This window comes from Chrysemys picta, chromosome 2 (assembly GCF_011386835.1).
Source record: "Chrysemys picta bellii isolate R12L10 chromosome 2, ASM1138683v2, whole genome shotgun sequence".
NCBI lineage: Eukaryota > Metazoa > Chordata > Testudines > Emydidae > Chrysemys > Chrysemys picta.
The window spans coordinates 233028900-233052057 of NC_088792.1; the positions used below are offsets into that span (position 1 = coordinate 233028900).

Consider the following 23158-nt stretch of genomic DNA (forward strand, 5'->3'; position numbering starts at 1 on the left):
CAGGATTAACTATACCAGTATACAGCATCTTTATATCAATGTAACTCGAAGGATGTGTGTGTACTGCTTTAACTATAATAGCATAGCTGAAACAATACTACCTCCTTAGTGTAGATGAGGCCTTACACATTTCAGCTCCCTTGCACATCTATATAGCCAACCACAATGCACACATCCAATTCCTCACAATCACACTCAAATGCACAGGTTTAACTCCAATTTCATACTTCCATGCACATATAAACAAACTTATCACTATAGAGTACATATCATAATCCTCCTAAAATCAGTTCCGGTTGTGTATTTGAACGTGATTATGAGGAACTGGATGTGTACATTATGGCTAGTTATATGTAGCAATTTAAGGTTTTGAGTTCAGGATTTTGAGTGTGTATTTGGTGTTGGTACTAAGGCATATGGAATTAAGTTTTGTCTAAATGTTAATGGTGCATTTACTTGACACTAGATGATTAGGTTGATAGGAAATGTTCTTGAGCAACCATAACTCTATATTAATTTCTGTGCACGAGATTATATTAAAGAAATCCTGATGCATCATGAAAGCACTCTAGAAACATTTAAATACTGTACATATATTTTCTGTGATTTTTTTCTCTTTTAGAGACTGTCTCATGATTGCTTATGAATTTCTCTGCTTTTTGCATCTGAAGTCATAATCCTATTTGTGACATTACAATTCTCTCTTTACAGCAACTAATTGTGATATCACAAACAGAGGATAATTACTGCAAATTGGGAATCAGCAGCAGGAGCATCTGAACTCTTAAACTACAAAGGTTCTGTTGGCATGCAAACTTCCCTAACAATGGAAGTGCAACAGAGAAGTAGAAATATGGAAAATGGGATATGCTAGTAGACTTACCACTAAATATATATTTTTTCTTAAGTTTTTCTATGAGGAATTAGTGAGACATCAACAAATAGTTAGGACTCAAAGCTCAGTGACTTCATAAAAATATTATTTATAAATGTTACATAAATAGAACAAAAGACAGAAACATTAAAATTAAGGAAAATCTTGATGTAGTAGAAATATTAACCACAACGCCATTATACTAATGGAAAAGCATGTACAACTCCAAAAGCATCTAATTTAAAGAAAAAAGAAAACATGGGCAATGAACTGCAAATTTCACTGAGTTCATAAAAACACAATCTACTGTTCAGTATTAATAACAGACTCATGAAACTGAATCAACCCAAAGGAATTTTACTTTTCTATTGTAGAAATAAGAGTTATGAATAATTCCAGTATGGTTAACAGTTTTCAAAATATTAGCCTAAGATTAGCTTCCATTTCCATTATTTCCCCCCCTACTTTAAAACACACATAACAGAAACCATTTTCCATACTGCATTAAAACTGCTACTGAAATAAAAGAGTGGGAACATTGATAAAACAACCTTTTTTTGTTTTATAGAATGTACAGAAACTGTATGGTTTTATTTTTCTTGGCACTCCTCTCTCCACATTAGTCCATAATCTTCCCCATACAGCTCTGCCAATGCATTGCCCTCTGGGCCCACAACACCCCTACTGTTCCAATCCCTTGCTTTTCTTAAGCAAAGCCTGAGACTTGTGTGACTGTTTTGTAATATGTACTACTGCATCAGTCTAATTGCAACACAATTGTCATGCTTTCGGTAGAGAAAATAGTTTCCTTTTTAACTTCCGCCCATGAAATTCAGATACATGTTTGAAAAACAAGGCCTGGGAATTTAAAGAAAAGACACACACCAGGGTAGTACTCAAACAAATATAGTCTGGTTTTCTTAGAAAGCAGCACTGAGAAATACCGTACTATGGCCTAAAGCACTACTGCAACCTTTCATAAAGCCACGTACATTAGGTCCTCTAAGAGCTGACTGCAGTGGAATGTGTATTCTTACTTTGTGTATTTAATATCACATTTAGCTATTATTAATGCTTCATAGTTTTCTTTGTCTCACTATTCTGTAATGTAAGTTGGCTGGCTACATAGCAAATGCATTTCCCATTGCCTTTAGGCCCCAAAGATAAAAACCCTTGATTCATTCACAAAATCTAAGATGATGCTTAAGTAATTTTAATACAAAAAAATTAGATTAACATTTAATGGCCAAAAACTACGTTAATGCAGAATTAAAGTTGCTTGCTGGTGAGTCATCCTCTTGCTGAATGCTGAGTTGAGCAAAACTCAGACTTCTGAAAATCAGTAAATGGTTTTCAGACTTAAGGCTGCTTATGCAGCCTTAACTCTGCCCTCTTTCAGCAATGCCCCAATACGCCTTGGGAACACACATACCTTTATTCTGAAGGTAGCTGAAGCATACAAGCTCTTCACCTCTTTTTACAAACATCTGCCTACACACCCACACCAGCTGCGCCCCACTAGCCCTGTTTCAGCACACCTCTCCAGCCATGCCCCCGACCCATTCAGTGTGTTCACTCCCCCAACCAGGTTACTCCCCAATCATGTACCCAGGCCTCTTCACCGCAAGCAGGGAACATATCTCCCTAAAGATTTCCAACCCAGGTATACAGTACAAGCGTTTCTATTGCTGTTACTTTCCCCCTCCTATAACCTGACTCACATCCTGCACCGGGAGCAAAGGCCGAGTATGATACAGTAGAATAGTGTCCTGGTTGTGTTTCACGGTTGTTCAAGGGTAGAATTTGTGGCAGGATTGGCGAAAGAAATTACAGACAGGGTTTCTGTTCCAAAATACTCACTTTTATGTTTGAGAGGAAGATCCTTTCATCCCTGTCCAACAGATACACCCCATCTCTGAGAAGCATTCGGAGCTTGTAATGGTGCTATGCCCTATAGTACACATTTTCCAGTCAGCCATGAACCCTCCAGTTTCCCGATTAATATTCTTCCAACTTATTAACAGTTTATATGAAGTGTTGGAGTACACTAGCAGAGCTAGAGTACAGATGACGGGGGGTGCAGGAGGGTTGGGTGTGCATGGCAGAATTGGGGATCCACGGCGATTGGGGTGGTGGGGCAGAGCTAGGTATACAGGGGAATACTTTGGCAGACCTGTGGAGCACAGGAAGGTTGCATTGCAATTGCAATACTGGCAGACCTGTCAAGTGCATGAAGGTTGGGGTACACTGCCAGAGCTAAGGGTTGCAGGGCTTGGGGTACATTGGCAGAGCTAGTGGTGCCACACCTCCCTCACCTGAGCCTCCAATCTGTCCCCTCCCCTCGCTGCAGCCCTAAACCCCTCTCCTCCTACTCCCCCACTCCTCTGCACCCTAACAGCCCTCTCCTCCCGAGAAGCACTGATTCCCCACAAAATACAACTGCCACCCTCAGTGTAGACTAAGGGCTGGTCTATTCTACGAAGATAGGTCATTTTAACTATATCAGTCAGGGCTGTGAAAAATTTCATGCCCCGTGCAATGTAATTAAGCTGACTTAAGCCCCAGTTTAGATGCCGCGAAGTTAACAGAAGAATTCATCTGCACTTACCTGCCGCTTCTCAAAGAGCTGGATTTACTGCAATGACGGAAGAACCCTTTCCATTGCTGTAGTAAGTATCTACACTACAGTGATGCCGCTGCAGTGTTTCTAGTGTAGACATACCTTAATTGCAACAATCTCCTGCCACTCGGTGGGGGGGATTAATTTATCCTTTGAAGGGTGACATCACAGTCAGACATCTATGATTCCTCCAATCATTAGTGCCTCTCAGTTTAGCAATACAAGACAGCAAAAGGAAACCATTTTTGGGGAGAGTAGGGAGGGTTGTAACTCAGGAATCCCTTGGTCAAATTACCCCAAATATTGGTCACTAATGCTACCCTGTGCCTTTATAAGGCACACCAAATTCAAAGCAATCTGAATAACAGTTCAGCTTTTAAAGTGCTTACAAGGGTCGAGTTTAAAGCATATGAAATGGCAGGAATAGGAATCCTCCAGCCATTTTCTGGACTGGTAAATGTGTAGTGTACAAAATGTACATTTTCTTAAGTACTGTTCTCAATATGGGTCCCCAAAGATTTAGTGGGTGCCATGATCTACCTTGGGTAAAACTCAACAGTGAGACCATTTGCCTCAGAGCTCATCAATAGTTTGATCTCTAGCTCTTTGGAAAAAAAAAAAAAAAACCACAGAGAAACATTTTTAATGCCATTTTTATTCCCCCTCTCTACTAATGCCATTAATATGGAGGGGGAAATAAAGTTTCTGTGGGGTTAAAATATCCCTGGGAGGATATTTTTGGAAAAGTCATGGTATTTGGGTCAACCTGGTTAACTCAAAATTCAAAAAAATTGGTCTTCATATGTATAAATAAGAAACAAAGCATCCTTGTGAGGGACAGTTCAGCAATATAGAGAAAGGAGGAAAAAACTTCCACTATAGACAAGAGATTGCCTTTCCCCAAAAATCCAATTTACAAACTAGTAAATTTGCTAGTTCCAGATTCCTGTAAGCTAGCAAGACACTGAAATTCTCCAGCTCAGAATTCTTGTAAACATCCACACAATGCTAGCTTACAAGAACAGAACAGTGGAGTACAGGGACAAAATGTCACAGATTTATGTGCAAGACACCAAGGCTGTGTCTATGTTACAGCCACTACAGTGGCACAGCTACGGCTCTGCAGCCATGCCACTGTGGCATCGTAGCATAGACATTTCCAATATCGATGGAAAGTCTTGAATAATTTTCTGATCATTTGTAGTTAAAGTGATGACCAGGATATTGGACCAAATTCAACTCTGTTTCACCACTGTTTCATCAGCAAGCCTTCAAAATGATACTTGTTCTTTTATCATCAACCAACCCAGATTTTTATTTTTAAATTAAAATAATTACTCATAGGCCAAGACACTGCAGGTCAAGTTGTAGTAAAGAGTCAAGTTTTACACTCAAATCCATGAAAAACTGACCACCACAAATGCTTGAAATGACATGATCCTAAAGAGAATGGTGCCACACTAGCCCTGTATGTGATTATGATGAGTTTTTAGGTATATCCAGTGATGAGCTCCCAAAATCCTAATAACCGGTTCCCTACCAGGTCCTCGGTGGCACTTCGGCGGCGGGGGGGGCCTTCACTCGCTCCGGGTTTTCGGCAGCAGGTCCTTAACCCGGAGCGAGTGAAGACACACACACCCCGCCGCCTAAGTGCCGCCAAAGACCCGGTAGGGAACCGTGCGGTGAGTACAAGCCCCACGGGCCTGTCTCCCCCACCCCATTCTGCCCCCAACTGCCCCCCTCAGAACCCACAACCCATCAACCCCCCCCCCCCCCGCTCCTTGTCCCCTGACCACCCCCTCCCGAGACTCCCCCACCCTAACTGCCCTCAGGACCCCACCCCCTACCCAACTCGCACCGCTCCCTGTCCCCTGACTGCTCTGACACAATCCACCACCACCCCGACAGACCCCCGGAACTCCCACGCCTACCCACCCATCCCCGTTCCCCGTCCCCTGACCCACCCCCAGAACCTCCGCCCCCTATCCAACCCCTCCTCCCAGCCATCTTACCATGCTGCTCAAAGCAGCAGGAGCTGCAGAGCTGCCCAGAGCGCTGGTGCCAGCGGCACGCTGGGGCTCTGCGAGGGGGTTGGGGGTGGGGGAGGGACCGGGGGAGCCTCCCCAGCTGGGAGCTCAGTCGGACCGGACAGGACTGTCCCGTGGGCCGGATGTGGTCCACGGACCTGAGTTTGCCCACCCGCCAGCCCCTTTACAACCGGTTCTACACTGGCTTCTAAATTTAACAACTGGTTCTTGCAAACCAGCTCCAGCTCACCACTGGGTATATCTGAAGACTGCTAATTATATATTTAAAAAATTGAGGTCTTCTTATAATACAGTGAAGTCAACCAATCATTCAAAAAATAAACAAGAACAAAAAAAGGTACATCTTTTATAGGGTTTAAGCCAACTGGCAGAAATTTAGGGAACTCATCCAAAGTCAATAATGCATTATAAAAGAGCATTTTTAAATTTTTATTTCAGTTTTAAAACTGCTCTCAGGGTTATTGGACTAACGTGTAAATTACTCCTTTGATTCCCTAGAAACTTTCAGCAGCCCATATTTTCTCTCATAAATATAATGTACTGTGGAACTGTTACCTTCTTGCTACATTTTAAGGCAAGTATTGTGTATCTGCTGGCGTCAACTTTTTGGTACCATTTGGTCTCTTTTTATGTGAAAAAACTAATACTATTAAATTTATTTAAGAAAGCTGCTCCTTAAAATGTCACAAAATATATCATTTCCTGCAATACCAAATATATTTGGGCAGTAGTTAATCCACAAGAGACTGTAGCTATGTTGATGGGAGAAGCCCTCCCCCATAATGCTGTCTACACTGGGGGTTAGGTGTGGATTTTTCCACATCCCTGAGTGATGTAGTTCTATTGATGTAAGTGTATAGCGTAGACCTGACCTATATCTACAGGATATATTTCTTTTGCATATTTCCTATGGATACTTTCTAATTCAAACAGAAATGTGATTGTCCTAAGGAAATGTTGCTATATGTTACACTGTTCTAAAAACAGACTATTTCATGCATTTAAGAAGGATGAAATAAAAATCTAGTTTAAGAATTTACTCCAATTAGTTCAAATATCTAAACAGTATATGAAGCACAGAAAACAAAGCCTGAATAGCAAGTATTCAACTAAACAAATTCTGAGTTAAGGTTGGGCATAAGCTTTCGTGGGCTAAAACCCACTTCATCAGATGCATGGAGTGGGGGTCAGGCTAATTAGCACTGACCTCCCACTTAGTAAGGCAACTCCCATCTTTTCATGTGCTGTAATATATATACCTGCCTACTGTATTTTTCATTCCATACATCTGATGAAGTGAGTTTTAGCCCACAAAAGCTTATGTCTCTAAGGTGCCACAAAGACTCCTCGTTGTTTTTGCTGATACAGATTAACATGGCTACTCCTCTGAAACCTGAGTTAAGGTTGCTGCTCTGTGTTCAGTTTTCCCTTTAAAGCATAGTACTTCATGTTAGCAGAGAAAAGTACATTAAAAGGAGTGGCAATCTTATATTTGTATTCACTTGATTTTATTGATTTAAGCCGTAATTAAAAAAAGAAAAAGAAAAAGAGAGAAGCTGAAGGAATACATTTCCATATTGAAAACAGTGCCTACAATCTCCCCTTGGAATGACAGTGTGTCCGTATCCTCCACAGATGACATCATATTAAATTAACCATTTTGTATCTGAGATCGATAGTGCATTACTACTACACAGAAAGAACACATTAATAGTGTCACTATCAATACATACTAAGGGCCAATTTTGTCCTAAGAACCATGGTGAGGATCTCGGTATGGAATTTGGCTTTATATGTTTTCAGGGCTGACTGAAGCGTCACTTCTTTACTAAGGATAAGGATCTTCAGGAATTTGGGGGCAAATCCTCAGCTGGAATAAACTGCCATAGTAAACTCTATTGACTTCAATGGAGCTATAAGAGTTTACACCACACAAGGTTCTGCGTCTTGGCCTCTATAGTTTCATTCCATAACAACTTAATCCAAGCCAACATTTAGGCAGGCCCTGTATGGTGACACTGTGTAGGAGCGGTTCTGTTCCTTAGTCCATAAATGAGAGCCAGGGAGAACTAGTTTCTGTGTGTGTTCAACAGCCTCAATAAAGAATCCCCTTTGTGTTTACTATATTTTAGTCTCTACTCTATCTCAAGGGACATTGTATAGTTATTCTTCAAAAAGCGTAGATCAAAAGATCTGCAAGCCTTTGACAGACTCCCCCAAGTGGTTACAGAATAAGCAAAAGGGGCATTGGCAATATGTTGCTCATATTCTATTAACTGAAACCAGTTTTATTAGCTTAAATTCCTTAATAGGAATAATTCACTTGAGTCTCAGCTTTGTAGAGAACAGAAAGTTGTCTGACTTTGTGTGATTTTACCAATCTTTTATTAAAATCAGAGAAATGCAAAACCTAGCAATATGAATCTTGTATAGATTTAGAAATATTCTGGACAGAAAGCAGAATAGAAAATGCTTATGCAAAATGTGAGTAGAGCTGTAGTATTCTGTGACTTTTATGGCATGTGTCTCAGTAAAGCTGACTCTTTTGGCACATCTCCCCTCTCAAATCTGCATTGCCACACAGTCATTTAGCAGCATTTTAGAGTCAAGCCAGTGCCAGTTACCATTGTATTTCTGATGCATTCTAATTTATTCCTTTTGTTAAATGAAAGGCATAGGATAGCAATTGTATATGCAAATCATTTTTCTTTATGCCCACAACTTTTTCCTTTGACATGCCAGTGTTTTGTTTTGGTTTTGGTGGGGGGAGGATGTTCAGTAACTCACCATTATTTTCAGACTACTATATTTATGTTTTGTTTTTCAAATAGATAATTTTTAGAAGCTTAAAATGGAAGAGACTTATTAGATCATCAATTCCCTTGTTAAACTATAGTTCCCACATTGAGGACATATCAGACAAGGTTAGGATTAGGAATAGGGGTTTCACTTAAAAAACAAAAACACACAACAAAACCTATGTTATTGCTCCCAAATGCATTAAGTAAAATGCATGCCATCCTCTGGCTTCTTTTAAGGACATGCTGTGCCTTCAATATTAGCATAAATGATGTGTGCCCAGCTTGTAAGATTCCTGCACCAAAATCTCAGTTTTTCAATATCAGTTCATACTTTACACAATGTATAAACGGGGTTCGCACTGGGGACTTGCAATTATGGGCCTCAACCTGCAAACATATACACACAAATAACTCTACATACCTAAGTGTTTGCTCTATTGGGTCTTACTTATTTGGCCTAACTTTTTATTATCAACTCTGTCACTGGCTCCATGTGTACGTTGTCCAAGAAATGGAACCACACTACTTCAAGATTTCTCCCCATCCATAAAATAGTTTTAATACTTACCCATGTAAGTAAAGTACTTTAGATGCTCAAATGAAAGATGCAATGAAAGAACAAAATATTATTAGAAATTCAGAGGATTAATTAACTCAAACAATTTCAAAAAAGAGTTTATTTCTCTCAACTTGCCATAAAACCAGGTTATGTGTTAGTTATATTTCTGTACATAGCTTTAATATTTGTTTCACCATAGGAAAACCCTGCTAGAGAAAGGAGCATTGCTATGCAATGCTTTTAACACTTAGAACAGTTGCAGTTTTATGACTGCACAATGTTTCTAGGCTGTTACCCCCAATCCCCATTCCAAAAGAAGGGATGGGGAAACTTTTGTTCCCCCAGAAAAAGGGAGCAAGCTACATCCCTCAGTAGAGCGCTCAAAGAGATTTTAATTAAGTGCTCCTCGCAAGGGACTTTATATTCACAGCTCATTGCAATGCCAAACCACAGCTCTCACCAGGTAAAATGAAACCTCCAATGCAGCAAAGAGGGTGAAGAAATTCCAATTTCTATACGTTAAAGGAGTTCAACTAGAGGGTCGCACACTTTGTTGCTTCTTTAGGCTGAGCTCATATCAGAGGCTCCCTATATCCCTCCATTCTCCCTCCTAAGCTCCATGTGTGTCATCCTCCCATCCCCCAATCTCTGCAACCTCCCCTCCACCTCCTCTCTCATACCAGGGTCTTTATATGTCCCCCCTCCTATTCCCTCTTCATTCCAGGACACTATGTGCCCCCATTTTCCCCATCACCGCGTCAGAGGCTCTGTGTCTCCCTCAATGTCCCCCTCCCTCCACTCCATTGTTCCCCATTTCCCTCCACGCTAGGGTCTCTGTGTACCTGCCCTAGGGTGACCAGATGTCCCAATTTTATAGGGACAGTCCCGATTTTTGGGTCTTTTTCTTATATAGGCTCCTATTACCCCCCCCCTCCACCCCCGTCCCGATTTTTCACATTTGCTGTCTGGTCACCCTAACCCACCCCCATTCGCTCCTTCCCCAACATGAAAATGGCTCTGTGTGCCCTCTATTTTCCTCTCCACCACATATCCAGAGCTCTGTGCGTCTCCCCCATGTTCCACTCTCCATACTATTGTTTGCCATTCTCCCCACACATGCCAGGGGCTCTTTGCTTCCCCCATGCAACTTTTCGCCCAATACTCATTGTGCCAGGGTCTCTGTGTGGCCCCATCTTCTCTTGCAGGGTCCCCCTTTCTCTGCCTAACAAGTTTTGTGCCCCCCAGTCTCCTCTTCCCCCATGCCAGGATACCCCAATTCCCTCTTCTCTCCGCTTCCCCCATTATTATTAGTCTTTTCTTTCTGTCTGGGAATAAGCTGAGGTGTCAACTCTTTAAACTCTATTGGGAGGACAGGCAGAGCTGAGATGAGGGGTGTTATGGTGGAAGGTGTTAATGGTTGCTGTTAACCAGTCATTTGATCTACAGACAATCACAGAGCTGGTTTAAACTGCTGGATCTGCTAATCAGATACAAGGGGCTCTCTATGTCCCCCATTTTCCCCTTCAGCATTCGAGACAAACAAATGTGTGTAAATCTTTGGAAGCTCAACCGATAAGTTTATTTTAAGGAGGGAAAAAAATAGAAAACAACTATTTCTGTTTGTCCGAAATACTAATATGAACAAAAGGAAAGGCCTAGAAGAGCTTGCAAATCAATATGACAATTTTGAGAGGCACTTTTTTTTGTGTGTGTGCAAAAATTCCTATAAGTTTACAGTTTTCTAAACTGCTCTCTAAAGTACATATGTAATGTAATATAGCATCTGTATGCTAAATTACAGTCCAGTTTTCTAAAGTTCTCTCATCACAATCATGGTCAAAAAGAGAAATGCAGATGTTTTTAAGCCTTTCAAATAATATGCAAGAATTAAAAAAAAAAAAGCACATGAAATTGTCTTAATGTGTTCTACTAATTAGTACTGCTTTCATTTTACAGGGTGAGAAAATGACAAAAAAAAATCTAAACTGGCAGGGAAAAGCCAATTCAGTAAGCTGCATTTTGTTTCCTGTGACAGGCAGCGGAAAAATCTCTTTCACTTATTAGGTCTACAGAGACAAAAACTGGCCGGGTGTCAAACCTGCTTTGTAAAAAATCAGATCCATTCAGCCTTGTGTAGATAGATCATGCTGCAATTTTTTACAACCTGTTACCAGTATCAACTTAACAAAAAATAAACCTGTGGTGTCTTCCAACCAGTGTTAACTACAATGATAATCGTCTATAAAAGAGTTACAAACGGAATTGACTGTTCAACACACACACACACACACACCACCAATGACTCTGCCAAATCACATTAGAAATCCAAGATCTATTCATATTTCTCTAGATTATTAACATATGAAGATGCTAAATTGAGATCAAGTATAAATGATGAATAAGCAAAATGGAAATACATTTTAATCAAATTGAGTGCTGCTAGCCACATTGTGTGTAGCAATGATTTCTATGAAGGACAAATTTCACTGCCCCATTCATAATCCAGAGTGTGGAGGCCTGTCAAGGGGACAGGGTGGAGTATTCCATGGGAAGGTAGCAGTGTCAGTTTGGGCGGGTGGGCGGTTGGAAGAAGAGAAACCTTTCATAGGAAGAACAACAAGGAGTCCTTGTGGCACCACAAGGACTCCTCGTTGTTTTTGCTGATATAGACGAACACGGCTACCACTCTGAAACCTTTCATAAGAAGGCAGCTCTCAGGAAGGAAGGAGAGCAGTCTGATCTGATTGACTGGCTGTGCTGTTGGAGAGAGCTGGGCTGTATAGTTGGATGAAGTTCGCTGAACTAAATAACTAAGATGCATTGCCCTGCTGCTTGGCCAAAACTCTGTCAGTTATGACAGAGGAGGAATCAATTTACTGGCAAAATAATGATATGGCTTGGTTAGATTCAAATTTCACGAAGGATGAGAAAATGACCGAGATTAATCTCTGGAATGATTTGATATTCATTTTCCACTTAAAAAATAATTTCAACAAATGTATTGTTATCTGGTACACTGTTAAAATTCTAAAGCACGTTACTTCAGTAGGGGCATAAAGTCAAAATTCCATTATTTTGGAATTTTTAAAGAACATATTACAAAATTTTACACTCTGTACCTTCAAAAAGCTTTTCTCCTGGTCTAACAATCTATCATCTTTAACAAATTCACTCATTTTATTTCATTTTAAAACATTTATTTTAATTTAATTAAATACATAATATATTGCTCTATGGAAAAATATCATATTGATCTCTTCAGGAAACCAAAGAAAATATAGATAACAGAATAATCTGGTCATTTGTATTTTTCTATAAAATAGAAATTGGCTATTTTTCACATTCTACTCTCAAACTTTAAAATTGTTCAGGATGAACCATACTAATTATTTCTTAAAATAAAAAACAAATTCTTCTCATTATCTTTAAAATGAATCCAGACCAAATGTTTTTTACTACTATTCATAAGGAAATTCAGACATCATTCTCCTAGTTATTGGTTTCCTGCACTCATGGTAAAGGCACTATTACAAAAGAAGATTTTTCTTGAATTGACCCTTTTTCTTATAAGGCATTACATTTCATTATGTCTTTTAAAGACTATCTTCGTTAGAATCCATACCAGACTAAAGATCAAAGTAGTGTCACGGTTCCAGATTTAGAAGGAGAGTAGGAAGAAATAACAGAACACTGCAAGTCTGACACTTTTACACTTATCAGGTGGAATACCCCGATGTCCTGTTTAATTTTTAAAAATCCCCTAAGCAAAGCAATGGGAACAAATATATTGTACAAAAAAGTAACATGTTCTGGCAGCATGATGGACCTGATGACCTAATACATCTCTCATGTCTACGGTTACTTTGATTTCATATTTTACACACTTAAAATCCATCAGCCTTTAAAAAACAATTTTACTTGTGGAAAAAGCTTGTTTTATCCTTCATTTCTTTAAATTACAGAAAATGACAGAATGCTCTGGGTAAGAACTCATACTGTAATTAACGATGAACAATATAATGGGAGTTTTTTCTATAAATATGTAAAACTGAACAGTTTGTAAACTAAATCACAAACAATTCCTGCATTAAGAAGGACTATAACTAGTGATTTTTTTACTATAAAAAAGCAAACAATTGCTGCCAAATGTTTACCATAATTTGCTTAAGATGAAAATATGATGTTCGCAACCAATGTTTGCTTCCACACACACGTGTATTTTACATTAATGTAAAAATCAAAACCATCACCAACCCCTCCACTATTTGTCTATAGCTAAGCCTATAAGAAATTTTAAAGAAGAGTTCATAAAAACTGCAGGGTTCTGTTGGGCTCCTGAGTGAAGGTGTGATTTTTACCACCACCACATAAATAATCCGCTTTAATACTCCTCTCCTAAGTACACCATAAATCACAGAACATAGAGACTCTCTGATCCAGTTTTATTTGCACAAGAACAGAGGAAACATTACATGAGGCCAACTTTTGTGTAGGGGGAAGGGAAACTGTAATCCTCTCTAATAGTTTCGTCAGAGTTCAAATTTAGATCATAATTTGTTGGTATTTGCAAGGTAACTAGCTAGAATCTTAAAAAGCCACTGAATACAAATTAGAAGCTATTTAACTCCATTTTAGGAGGAGAATGTACATAGTTGGCTTATCTGCTGCTCTTTAGAACAGTTTTAACATTCTACAGCAGTTTTCTAATCTTTGTCTCTCATTTGAAGCAAAACAGCTTTGTGTAGCCTCTAAAAATAGGAAGAGTAATGTGGGGGGAGGGGCGGAGTGAGAGGATAAGTGGGAGTGAGAACAGTTATACCACGTTGACATGAATTAATAAGAATGCCAATTAATTGTACTCCTAGCATATGACTATCCTAAATCAAAATGAGACACATTCTCTATTATTAAGCAAAAATTATTGTCCTAACATTTTTTGTACATATGAAGAAGAAAAGAAAAAGTTCTCTTATCTGCCACCAAGACCATCATTCTGCAGTCGCATTTGTAATGAAATGCAGGCCAAAGGATTAGTCAGAGCTAGTTCATGGGGGGGGGGGGGGGGAGAATCTGTATGCAAATACAAGACTATCACAGTAACTAAAAAAAGAATGAATCCTACTCAAGTACCAGTGAATGTTGTCCAACAGGATTCTGTATAATAGCTTTCACTCAACCCACTCCCTACAGCACACAGTAACCATTTTAATGAAAGCCTCTGCCCTAAAGTAGACCAGCAACATCAACGTCAAGGTTAGGGAATAGGGATGCACAAAATAAAATGTCCTGAGTGGCACAAATATCAACCATATTCATTAAGCAGGATCCTGCTGTGAGACAGGGCTCTAGAGGGAGGGGGTCCTCTCCTTTTCCTGAACTACCCAAAGACTAAGGGAGAGAAGGGGCAGCTCTTGCAGATGGGTTCCCCAAGCAAGGGATAAAAATGAGTGAACAGATGTTATTCACATTCAAAAGTTCAAATATTAAATAGGAGGCACCAAATGAATCAGGCGAATCAGCTCATTCTTGTTATAACACGACAAGAAAACTAGGCAGCCATGAAGAGTCACTGGTTAGCTCATCAAAAGGCACTGGATTGCTAAGTGATATGAGTGTGGGTGGGGACTTGAAGAAGGGGCTGATTCTTTCCATTTTACGTCATTAGGCAGATCTCACTTGTATGGTGTCACGAAAAAAAACAACCAAGACTATAATAGTTCTTGTCAGAGGGCTACTGTTTAAACACCCAATCATGTGAGCTTCCTTGGGATAGGAAAAGAAAAACATAAGCAAACTCAAAATATTTAAACTATTGATATTCACCCTCAGTTTATTTTACTTTAAAGTTTGCAGCACTTGTTGTGGATCAAAAACAGGCATATTCTAATTGCAATGCAGCAGTGTAGGGTTTCTAAAACTGGTCTTTTAAAAGATTCACTTACAAACTGAAACAAATACCTTGTCACTTTGCAAAGTAGCTGTTTTGTTTTGACTCATTATACAAACAGGTGCCCAAGCCACTCTAATCTAAATGGGAAAAGATCAAAGAGCAAGGAGAATAGTAATGAATTCACAATCAGAAACATGTTGTTGTACACAGTGCAATTAGCAGCAAGATCAACAAGTAGGGACTGGAGATTTGAGTCCATGCTTTCTAGATGGTATTTTTTCATTTAAGTAATGTTCACATTAATGCCAACAAAACACTGTTCAGTCCTTTATGTATTTCTACTCTAAACGTTAGAAAAACAAATCCAGTTCTGTGTAAATCATCTTTAGACACGTAATAGTTGTTAAGATAAGGCCTGATGACAATATCATAAGGAAGCAAAAATCAACGAAGAGAGCAAGTATTTAATGCTTACAGATGCATTTCTGGAATAGGATATTAGCATTAATTTATTGAAAGGGGACTTACATAGTTTACTTATACAGACTCGGACAACTAGATCTGAGTAATACACCTCTACCCCAATATAACGCGACCCGATATAACACGCATTCTGATATAACGCGGTAAAGCAGTGCTCCGGAGGGGCAGGGCTGCGCACTCCGGTGGATCAAAGCAAGTTCGATATAACGCGGTTTCACCTATAATGCAGTAAGATTTTTTGGCTCCCGAGGACAGCGTTATATCGAGGTAGAGGTGTATCTTTTAATATACTTTTATTTATATTTTGTAGCACTTCATAAAAGGTTACAAAATTTAATTCCTGGAAATGTGTCATAAATCTTTGTTTATTTGGAAAGAATATTTTCACGTGGGGTGGAAGGGAAAAGGGCAGAGCTACATATATCAATTGAAGCACAATCCATGGTCTTCCTTTGTCTGCATGATTATATTTGACTACGAACAACAACATCTGCAGAAATGTGCACAGCTCTGGAAATAGTGTTTGTTAACTAACTGTTTGCTGATATTCTTCTGACAAAATGATTGTATTTGTCAAACAAATATTGTGGTTCTTTTAAAAAATATAGCTTCCTGACAACGGAGTGGTAGAATTTAAACATTGTCATTATATGTAGTTATAAGATCCCTGTATGTGATGGTAATATTAATGTGCTAAATTGAATTTATCATACTTTACTTATTACCTTTTATTTGGTCACATTCACTATACCCATTTATCTTCCCCAGGACACCCTACCACTGCAACCTCTGGGAAGCTTCTAACCATCAATTTTTAAGAAGCGTGTACATATACTCATGCACACATACACATCAGAGAAAGGTTTCCTTCTTTTCTCCCAAATGTCCTCCCAAAATTACACCTGCCTGAGGCCCAGGACAGGCAGTATTTTGTTTTGGACTATGGACATGTTAACTATCTAGTAACTCATACCCTATAAGGTAACTTATACCATTGGAAAGAGTTGATTCCCAGCATTTGAAAAGGATACATCAGTAATTCCTCTAAGCTGTGGAAGTTCTCAGATATTGGATTTAAAGTCATGGCATGTACAGAAAAGTTATACTAGGTAATTTTTAGAGGTATATTTTTTTTTAAATAATATTTAAGTTTAAACAGCAGAGCTCCTGTTACTAGAGAGCCTGGCTTTATAGGCACAGGCACAGAAGGAAACAAAAAAAACCAGTCCTAAGACATTTTAAAATATTTATCAAATAGTTGGTTTTCTTCTCTTAGATAAGAGGCATATAAAGAATACATTGTATTAGTATTCATTTAAGATGACCTTATAATTCACTTGTGGCTTTCACTATGCATGAGTAATATGGCTATTTCCAACTCAGGATAATAAAACCTTTATATACCGTATCACATTATCATTTATACTCACTCCACTTTATGTATAAAGTGGTCATGCTTAAAAAGTCTGTTACAATTTGAGAGATATTACTAGTTTCCGTGATATTTCCCATTTTAAGTATATAGAATCTCAGTAGAATTTTTCAAAACAGATGAAAGTTTAAGTGTGCCCACTGTATCAATATTTTGTGTGTGTACACACACACACACACACACACACACACACACACACACACACACACCCCGTACCAGGTCAGACCAAAGGTCCATCTAGCCCAGTATCCTGTCTGCCGACAGTGGCCAATGCCAGGTGCTCCAGAGGGAGTGGACCAACAGGCAATGATCAAGTGATCTCTCTTCTGCCATCCATCTCCATCCTCTGACAAACAGAGGCTAGGGACACCATTCCTTACCCATCCTGGCTAACAGACATTAATGGACTTAACCACCATGAATTTATCCAGTTCTCTTTTAAACGCTGTTATAGTCCTAGCCTTCACAACCTCTTCAGGTAAGGAGTTCCACAAGTTGACTGTGAGCTGCGTGAAGAAGAACTTCCTTGTATTTGTTTTAAACCTGCTGCCTATTAATTTCATTTGGTGACCCCTAGTTCTTGTATTATGGGAATAAGTAAATAACTTTTCCTTATCCACTTTCATCCACATCACTCATGATTTTATATACCTCTATCATATCCCCCCTTAGTCTCCTCTTTTCCAAGCTGAAGAGTCCTAGCCTCTTTAATCTCTCCTCATATGGGACCCATTCCAAACCCTTAATCATTTTAGTTGCCCTTTTCTGAACCTTTTCTAGTGCCAGTATATCTTTTTTTAGATGAGGAGACCACATCTGTACGCAGTATTCGAGATGTGGGCAGGGCCGGCTCTAGGCACCAGCAAAACAAGCTGGTGCTGGGGTGGCACATTTTTAGGGGCGGCATGGCCGGCACCAGAATGCCGCCCCTAAAAATGTGCCCCGGCCGCCCTAGCTCACCTCCACTGCTGCTGCCACGGCGCGCGAAACAGCTGATTCGCGCGCCGCTACTCGCCCTCCCTCCCAGGCTCTCAAACCTGGGAGGGAGGGGGAGATCCCGAGCGGCCGTTTCGCGCGCCGCTGCTCCCCCTCCCTCCCAGGCTTGGGAGCCAGGGAGGGAGGGGGAGAAGCGGCGCCCGCGCCGCGGGCACTCTGAGTCTCCCCCTCCCTCCCAGGCTCTCAAACCTGGGAGGGGGGTAGACTCCGAGTGGCCGCGGCGCGGGCGCCGCTTCTCCCCCTCCCTCCCTCCCTCCTAGGCTTGAGAGCCTGGGGGGAGGAGGAGGCAGGGCTGGAGATTTGGGGAAGGGGCGGAGTTGAGGCGGGGCCGGGGGTGGGGTAATTAAAGAACGGGGGGGGGGGGGGGAGAGGCGGCCAAAATTGTTTTTGCTTTGGGCGGCAAAAATCCTAGAGCCGGCCCTGGATGTGGGCGTACCATCGATTAATAGAAGAGCAATAATATAGTCTCAGTCTTATTCTCTATCCCCTTTTTAATGATCCCTAACATCCTGTTCGCTTTTTTGACCGCCTCTGCACACTGCGCGGACATCTTCAGAGAACTATCCACGATGACTCCAAGATCTTTTTCCTGACTTGTTGTAGCTAAATTAGCCCCCATCATATTGTATGTATAGTTGGGGTTATTTTTTCCAATGTGCATTACTTTACATTTATCCACATTAAATTTCATTTGCCATTTTGTTGCCCAATCACTTAGTTTTGTGAGATCTTTTTGAAGTTCATCACAGTCTGCTTTGGTCTTAACTATCTTGAGCAGTTTAGTATCATCTGCAAACTTTGCTACCTCACTGTTTACCCCTTTCTCCAGATAATTTATAAATAAGTTGAATAGGATTGGTCTGAGGACTGACCCTTGGGGAACACCACTAGTTACCCCTCTCCATTCTGAGAATTTACCATTAATTCCTACCCTTTGTTCCCGGTCTTTTAACCAGTTCTCAATCCATGAAACGACCTTCCCTTTTATCCCTTGACAACTTAATTTACGTAAGAGCCTTTGGTGAGGGACCTTGTCAAAGGCTTTCTGGAAATCTAACTACACTATGTCCACTGGATCCCCCTTGTCCAAATGTTTCAAAGAACTCTAATAGATTAGTAAGACAATTTCCCTTTACACACACACATATACACACACACACACACACACACCACGTGTACACAAAAGAGAGAAAATTGAATTAGATCACCCAGATCCAGAGAACAATTTCCCATATCAGCAACATTAACACAAGGCAAATGTGGAGCCTAAACTAAATATTAGGCCTGATCCCCACTAAGCCCCCACTTCGGACTAAGGTACGCAAATTCAGCTACGTTAATAACGTAGCTGAATTCGAAGTACCTTAGGCCGAACTTACCGCGGGTCCAGACGCGGCAGGAAGGCTCCCCCGTCGATGCCGCGTACTCCTCTCGGCGAGCTGGAGTACCAGCGTCGACGGCGAGCACTTCCGGAATCGATCCGGGATCAATTTATCGCGTCTTAACCAGACGCGATAAATCGATCCCAGAACATCGATTGCCTGCCGCCGGATCCTCCGGTAAGTGAAGACGTACCCTTAGTTTGTCTTTATACTTGTTTGTTTATCCAGTTTTTCCATGTAGCTACAAATGAATAGTGAATTTAGCATAGGTAATGATAGCGACGATTTGGCCAATCTTTCTATGCACAAGCTACGAATTCTGGTTGAGGTCATGAAACTGTTATTATGAAACTTCTGTATCATGGATTGCTTCTATATGGATGTGCAACCGACCAATTGCTGACAGGGGCTGCAGTAAGACCAGGGATAATGGAGGTTGTTAATTTTAATGACTACTCTAACCAAACAATGGATATGCTAAAGAGGTTGCCTGAGTGGGAAACCATTACTACCAAGTTTTTTTTGCAAGGGGCTGGTAAAGTGGAAAATCACAAACAGCAGAACAAAGAAACCAGGTAGGTGGGAGAGGGACTCATAGAACAAGACACAGGAAGCTTTGGTCAGGAGAGAGGATGATATGGGTGTGTTTTCATAGTAAGGGAGGCAGTTTAACTCTAGGACTAACCCAGGGCAGAAAAAGCTAGCTGTCCTAGAAAGTTTCCATGATTCTGAAGAGAAACCATGAGTTGCCAGAGAAGGATCCTAGACATCCCAGATGACTGTGCCCAAGCCCAAAGAACTCTCCAGAGAGATGAGAGATCTGAAGCAGGGAAATGTGTATACGTGTGTTTATTATTTTGTATAGATTGTGTATTTCTTTGCTAAGTAAAGAGCAATGGTGTTTTAGAATCTTGTGCAAAATTTTCTGAGCATCTGTTGACTGTCAGTATTACGTGCCCTTGAAGAGTTAAACCTAGGGTTACCATATTTCAGGTGCCCAAAAAGCTGTCAGAGCAGCTCCTGAAAACAGTTGGAATGGGGAAAGGGGCAAAATGGAGCTCAGCCATGGCCACTCCTATCCCTACCAGCATGCTTGGACCCAGAACTGTGCAGGGGAGGAACTCCTCCACTAACACTGCCACTGAAAAAATGAAAGGATTTAAATAACCAAAGCGCACAAAAAAATGCAGATCCAATATAACATTTGCCACAATTGTATTATTCACTCAACATTAGCTGCCATCACATTGTTCAGCTTGCATATTACATACAATATGCCAGCAATGCCCCTCTGCTATGTACATTGGCCAAACTGGACAGTCACTACGCAAGAGAATAAATGGACACAAGTCAGATATCAGGAATGGCAATATACAAAAACCTGTAGGAGAACACTTCAACCTCCCTGGCCACACAATAGCAGATGTAAAGGTAGCCATCTTACAGCAAAAAAACCTTCAGGACCAGATCCAAAGAGAAACTGCTGAACTCCAGTTCATTTGCAAATTTGACACCATCAGATCAGGATTAAACAAAGACTGTGAATGGCTATCCAACTACAGAAGCAGTTTCTCCTCCCTTGGTGTTCACACCTCAATTGCTAGCAGAGCACCTCACTCCCCCTGATTGAACTAACCTCGTTATCTCCATACTGATTTATACCTGCCTCTGGAGATTTCCATTACTTGCATCTGAAGAAGTGAGGTTCTTACCCACGAAAGCTTATGCTCCCAATACTTCTGTTAGTCTTAAAGGTGCTACAGGACCCTCTGTTGCTTTTTACAGATTCAGACTAACACGGCTACCCCTCTGATACAAAGACTATGTTAACAGAACATTAAAAAGTTGCAAAATCAAGCACTCAAAAATTAGGAAATGCCAGATTTAAGGTTGCCTGTGCATTCTCTCTTCAGGGCAAGGATTGTCTCTTACTGTATGTTTGTACAGTGCGGCCCCGTTCTCAATTGGGCCCTCGACACTGCCACAATAAACATGACAAATATCAAATTCCAAAAATAAATTTCAACATGAAAAAAACTGATTAGAATAAGGAAAAAAAGGCAACACATACTACCCAAGTTACAGCAAATGTAAAAAATACTACATTCGGTTTGGGAAAATATACATTTGATGTAAATAATTTCAATTAAAAATGAAATAGAGAATTATATGTAAAAGGCAATCCCAGTAATGGTTGTTTGCAATCATATTTATTGCTAACCTATTCATGTATGGACTACTTGCATGAGTTTGAATACAAATGTCCTGAAGAGATTACAAAGGCAATCTTAATAAAAAACACAGCCTCATCAGAAGGTGTCAGTGAACTAAAAATAAACTCATTCAACTCTGATAAGAAGAACCAGATGCTTATCACGGGGGGGACGAGATACTGGGTTTCATACGAGGAAGCTTCCAATCGGCCTTTTTGCACATGAAGACACACACCATTATTATGGGTTGTGAACAAATGCCAGATCACATAATCTGCTCTTGATAATGTGATTTTGGCTGGACCCTGAACTTTCTGAATACTGCTCCACCAGATGATGAAGAGGAAGCTCATGCATGTACTACACCAATCAGTATTCAATTTCTTCTTCTAGAATAATTACATTATTAGTTCCCAGATTCTTCATGATCAAAAATACTCTCCCTCTCCTAGGGATTTTGCTCATTGATACGGAAAGTAAAAAGAATCCTTGTGCTTTAACATAAGAGAGACAGTCACGGATAAAAATCACACAAAAAAGCCAAGATGGGTCCTACAGCTCAAACCCAAACCAAACTAAAACCAAAACCAACACCACAGTCCTTTAGTGCGCAGTTAGGAAATAATTCAGTAGTAGCAGCAGGACCCCTGTAATACTGTATCTGTGGGCTGCAGGCTTTAGCGAGCACCGTTCTACACTTGCTACACACAGTCAGTACATTCCAAGAGGATGTGCTCTACCATTTTAAAGGAAGTTTAGGGCTGGTCCACACTAACCCCCCACTTCAAACTAAGATACGCAACTTCAGCTACGTGAATAACGTAGCTGAAGTCGAAGTATCTTAGTTCGAACTTACCACGAGTCCACACGCGGCAGGCAGGCTCCCCTGTTGACTCTGCGTAATCCGCTCGCGGAGCAGGAGTACTGGCGTCGACGGCGAGCACTTCCGGGATCGATCCCAGAAGATCGATTGCTTACCGCCAGACCCGGAGGTAAGTATAGACGTACCCTTAGACTCTCATCCTTGTTGTCTCTCATCCTCATCTCATACAGTTCATATGCCCTCAGTTTGTTTCCAATTTCGGCAGCATAGGTAAAGCTTCTCAAAAGATACAGAATTTCTAATACAGCTCTTCCCCATTAAGCTACACTTCAGCTTTCTTCCTATGCTACCAGTACTTCAGATGTGATCGCTAAGACCAAGAATCAAAAAGAACCTGAGATAAAATCTCTAACTGGCATTACTTTTTCAATTATTGTAGACTTCTCTCATAAGTGAGAGATATTTAAGATAAATCAATTAGTTAAAACTAAATGAATATAAACAAGGGTTAAACCAGTTTAGGTACAACTACATTAGGGGTTTGCACTTAATTAAATTGGTCACTCTTCTATTACAGACAGGCCTAAGTAGTGTTTATAATTTTATTTGCAATATATTAGTACCCTAGACCAGGGGTTTGCATATTGGAGGCTGTGGCCCACAGAGTCCACAAGCATTTGCCAAGAAGTCTGTGTTCTTGATGCTCCCTGGCTCAGTTCAAGGCAGGAGCCTAAAAACATAGCCAATCAGCATCCTGTGCTGAGTAAAACACACGCCACTGCCCCCACCTCCATTCTACTGGAAAGAGAAGGGGAAGAAGCACACCCCCTCCACACACCCCTTCCAATGAAGAGAAGAGAGGGGCAGAGATGGGGACCACTAATTCCCTGCCACAGAACAAGCTCAAGCAGCTTTAAATACAGGCTTCTGTATAGGGCTGGCCTTAGGGAAAATAGCACCCCGGGCAAACTTGTATTTTGGCACCCCTAGCCCCAGCTACCTTCCCAGGCTCCTTCCCACCCAACCCCCATTGCCCC

At 40.6% G+C, this 23158-nt stretch overlaps 1 protein-coding gene across 14 annotated transcripts in view; it reads right to left on the bottom strand.

Annotated features, from left to right (window-relative positions):
• The window catches only part of NCOA2 (nuclear receptor coactivator 2), a 254946-nt gene that overhangs the window by 170467 nt on the left and 61321 nt on the right, over positions 1-23158 (bottom strand). The window contains exon 1 of one of the 14 annotated variants that reach the window (XM_065582114.1): positions 13845-13909. The exons of the other annotated variants lie outside the window; for them this stretch is intronic. The gene's annotated coding sequence lies outside the window, so the exon portion shown is untranslated. Of the gene's footprint in view, positions 1-13844; positions 13910-23158 lie in introns of those variants that run through there. 14 annotated transcript variants of the gene reach the window in all.